Genomic DNA, 5,017 nt, shown 5'->3' with positions numbered 1-5,017 from the left:
TTTTTTTTTTTTTTTTTTTTTTTAAGTTCTTTCTTCATTATCTCCTCTCTGGAATCTTCTTATTCAGATGCGGAATTTCTAGGTTGTATTCTCTATGTCTCTCCTCATTATTCTTATATTTTTCAACTCTTTATCTTTTTTCTGCTTTATATCATATTTCCTTGACTTTGTCTTCCACCCATTTTTAAAATTTGGCTATCATTTTTATTTCCACAAGCTCATTATACATCTTGCTCTTATTTTATAGATGTAATACTTTCTTATAGCCCTCTGAGAATATTTATTAGAATTGGGATGGTAGTTATTTTGGAAGTTTTTTCTTTTCCCTATATTATCTCTGTGGGTTTTTTTGTCCCTAAATAGAGATGAGGTCCAGCTATGTTGTCCAGGCTGGTTTCAAACACCTGAGCTCAAGTGATCCTCTTGCCTTGGCCTCCCAAAGTGGCAGGATTACAGGCATGAGTCACCGCACCTGGCCCCAGTCAATTGATTTTTGACAAAGATGTCAAGAACACACAATAGGGAAAGGACAGTCTTCAAAAAGCCAATATCCATGATGAACACTGATGCAAAAATACTCAATAAAATACTGGCAAACCAAATCCAACAGCACATCAAAAAGCTTATCCATCATGATCAAGTCAGCCTCATCCCTGGGATGCAAGGCTGGATCCCATCCTTACACCTTACACGAAAATTAACCCCGGATGGATTACAGATTTAAACATAAGACCTAACACCACAAAAACCCTAGAAGAAAACTTAAGCAATATCATTCAGGACATAGGCATAGGCAAGGACTTCATGACTAAAATACCAAAAGCAATGGCAACAAAAGCCAAAATATACAAATGGGATCTAATTAAACTTAAGAGCTTCTGCACAGCAAAAGAAACTATCATTAAAGTTTTGTCCTTGTGAGTTCATGACTATTTTATTCATTTTTTAAATTATTTCATTAGTTGTTTTGAAATGAGAAGAAAAAAGATAAAGGTGTATGGTCAATCCATTATTTCAACTGGAGTTTTCTTAAACCTTTTTGATATGTAGACAAAATAAATACTTTTGTGTTTCCTGGAGCTCAGTTGTATTAACAGTATAGTTAGAACTAGGATTAGAGCCAGTGATCAGAGAATGTGCCAAGATTGCAGAATGCACAAATGACAGTGACATTGCTGTGCACACGGCTAGGCCAGGCCACCAGACTGAAAAAACAGTAGGATGGAATTTCCACAGAGGTCACAGAAAAATGCAGACCTAGATTTTTGAAAGTAAACTTATCATCTTTTCTTTTAGAAACAAAAAAAGTTTCTTGTACAAATTATTCAAAGTCCTAACAAAAACGCACTTCATTAAATATTTTATTTACAAAACATGAAAAATAGGCTTATTTCAACATCTGGCCACAATGGGTTGCTGGCATCTTATAGTCTAGGTTTCATTATTCTTATATCATTTCATAATGCAATCATTTTTAAATGACATGTTCAAATGGGACCATGGATCAGTAGTTGAACTAGGAAATCTGAAGTCAAATTTGAAATTAATAGGAAAATGCCACCCACATATTGATGAAAACTCAGAACTCTAAAGTATCAAGGGTGTCGTATCCTTATTCTAGTCACTGAAATTTCCCAAAAAGATTTGAGAATGAAGATGCTAACGCAATGTAGCAGCAATTGGGGGATGGGCAGGATGGCTTAAACTTTATTTAAAATATGAGTTTTATTGTTGTGGAGTACAATTGAGCCTAAACTAGCATCTCCGTTTCAGGAAAGCCTGGAGCAATAGCTTTGTGTAACTATCATTCTTGAAGGGATATTTTAAACCTAATATACAATCTATTAGGAGAGTTAAATTACAAAATAGTAACAATATGAAAAACGAATAGAGACAATAACAAAAAAAATATATGGTGTCAATACCAACAACCAAATTCAGCACTGCAACTGGATATCTCTTACATTACTGGTAAGAAGGCAAAATGGCACAGCCATTGTGAAAAATAGTTTGGCAGCTTCTTAAAACATTAAGCATATACTTACCATTTATGCAGCAATCATATTCCTGGGCATTTATCTCAGAGAAATACAGCCTGCAAAACTGTGAGCCAAATAAATCCCCTTTCTTTATAAATTACTCAGTCTCGGGTACTCCTTTATAGCAACACAAGTGGAGTAAGAAAATCCAACAATCTCACTTCTGGTTATACACCCAAAGGGAATGAAGTCAGGATGTTGAAAAGATATCTGCACTCCTGTGTTTATTGCAGCAATAGCCAAGATATGGAAACAACTAAAGTGCTCGTCAATGGATGAACACATTTTTAAAATGTGGTTTTTGTCCACACAAAAACTTGTACCTGTTTGTTCATAGCAGGTTTATTTGTAATAGCCAGAAACTGGACACAATCAAAATGTCCTACAATCTATAAATGGTTAAACAAGCTGTGGTGTATCATGGAATACTACTCAGCAATAAAAAAAAACTGTCAATATACCCAACAGCCTGGATAGATAGCAAGAGCATGATGCTGAGTGAAAGAAACCATCCTCAAAGGTCACGTACTGTGTGATTCTATTTATACAAAATTCTAAAAGTAACAAAATTATATAGGTGAAGAACATATTCATGGCTGCCAGGTGTTACGGAAGGGAAGAGGTGTAGGCAGGAAGGTGGGTGTGACTATAAAAAGGTAGCACAAGTAATCTTTGTGTTGATGAAACAGGTCTGCATCATGATTACAGTTGTGGTTATATGAATCAATATATGTGATAAAATTGCCAAGAACTAAATACACATCTTTGGTTCTATGTAATAGATAAATTGCCTACATTAAAAAAGACAAAGATCTCAAATAAACAACATAAACTTATACATCAGGGAACTAGAAAGAATAAATTAAGCCCAAAGTTAGCATAAGGAAGGAAATAAAGATTAGAGCAGAAATAAATCAAATTGAGAATAGAAACAAATCTTCAAACTGAAGAGTTGATTTATTGAAAAGATAGACAAAAACCTTCGCTAGACTAAATAAGAAACAAAGAAAGAAGGCTCAAATCAACTCGGAAGGAAGATACATTACAATGTATGCTTCAGAAATTTTTTTAAAAATCATAAGGGACTATTACGATCATGTATGCACCAACAAATTGGATAACCTAGAAGTAGATAAATTCCTAGAAATACATAAGCTGCCAACACCGAATCAAGAGGAAATAGGAAGCCTGAAAAGATTACTAACAAGTAAGGAGATTAAATAAGTAACTAAAAGCTTGGCAACAAAGAAAAGCCCAAGACCAGATGGCTTCACAGCTGAATTCTACCAAACATTATTCCAATCCTTCTTAAACTCTTCCAAAATAAATAAACAAACAGGTAAAGGAATAAGGAAGACTTCCATACTTATTTTATGAAACCAGCATTACCTAATACCAAATCTAGACAAAGACACCACAAGAAAAGAAAACTACAGGCCAATATTCCTGATTGATTATTATAGATGCAAAAATCCTCAATAAAATACCAGCAAACCATATTCAATAGCACATTAAAAGGATGATAGCCCTTGACCATCCTTGCATCCCTGGATTTAACCCAGGGTTGCAAGGATGGTTCAACGTATGCAAATCTATAAATGTGATACACCACATTAATGGAATAAACGACAAAACATATGACCATCTCAATAGATGCAGAAAGACATTTGACGAAATTCAACGTTCATTTCTGATATAAAAGAACTCTCAGACAGGTGTAGTGACTGGTAATCCCAGCATTTTAGGAGGCCAAGGTGGGAGGTTCACTTGAAGCCAGCAGTTCAAGAGCAGCCTCAGAAAAAAAGAAAGACGGTCTCTACAAAAAAAAAAAAAAAAAAAAAAAATTTAAAGGTGGCCAGGCATGGTGGTGCATGCCTGTAGCCTTGGCAACTCAGGAGGTTAAGGCAGGAGGATCATCTGAGCCCAGGAGTTCAAGGCTGCAGTGAGCTATGACTGTGCCACTTGCACTCCAGCCTTGGTGACAACGTGAGATTCTGTCTTAAAACAAACAAAAAACTGTCAACAATATAATGAATGTACCTCAACATAATAAAGGCCAAATGTGACAAGCCCACAGCTAACATCATAATCAATGGGAGGAAACTGAAAGATTTTTCTCTAATATCTAGTATAATGCAAGGGTGCCATCTCACCACTGCTATTCAATATGGTATTAGAAGTCCTAACCAGAGCATTGGGAGAAGAAAAATAAATACAAGGCATCTAAACCAGAAAGGATGAAGTAAAATTGTTTCTGTTCACAAATGACATGATTAGATATGTAGAAAATCCTAAAGACTCGATGAAAAAAACTGTTAGACCTAATAAATTTAATAAAGTTGCAGGATACAAATTCAACATATGAAAATTGGTGTTGTTTCTACACACTAACAATAAACTACCTAAAGAGGAAATTAAGAAAACAATCTTATTTACGACAGCATCAAAAAGAATAAAATACTTAGGAATAAACTTAGGCAAGAAGTCACTGTTCGAAAAAGACACACATGTTTATAGCAGCACAATTTACAATAGCAAAATTGTGGAACCAACCCAAATACCCATCAATCAATGAGTGGATAAAAAAATCTCTGGCATACACACACACACACACACACACACACACACACACACACATATATATATATATATATATATATATATATATATATGATGGAATACTACAGAGCCATAAAAAGGAATGAATTAACAGCATTAGCAATGACCTGGATGAGATTAGAGACTATTATTCTAAGTGAAGTAACTCAGGAATGAGAAACCAAACATCATATGTTCTCACTGATATGTGGGAGCTAAGCTATGAGGATGCAAAGGCATAAGGATAATACAATGGACTTTGGGGACTTAGGGGGAAGAGTGGGAGGGAATGAAGGATAAAATACAACAAATATGGTGCAGTATATACTGCTCCAGTGATGGGTGCACCAGGTTCTCACAAATCTCTACTAAAGAACTTA

General features: G+C 35.0%; 1 long non-coding RNA gene across 1 annotated transcript in view; it reads left to right on the top strand.

The window, feature by feature from the left end:
* The window catches only part of LOC108290068, an 18,188-nt gene extending 17,362 nt beyond the window's left edge, over positions 1 to 826 (top strand). Inside the window, exon 4 of the long non-coding RNA XR_001819418.2 lies at positions 666 to 826. This is a non-coding gene — a long non-coding RNA (uncharacterized LOC108290068). The remainder of the gene's footprint in view (positions 1 to 665) is intronic.
* Positions 827 to 5,017: the final 4,191 nt, after the last annotated feature.

Source organism: Cebus imitator, unplaced genomic scaffold, assembly GCF_001604975.1.
Source record: "Cebus imitator isolate Cc_AM_T3 unplaced genomic scaffold, Cebus_imitator-1.0 Scaffold420, whole genome shotgun sequence".
Taxonomy (NCBI): Eukaryota; Metazoa; Chordata; class Mammalia; order Primates; family Cebidae; genus Cebus; species Cebus imitator.
This window is presented reverse-complemented; position numbering and strand designations above follow the sequence as displayed.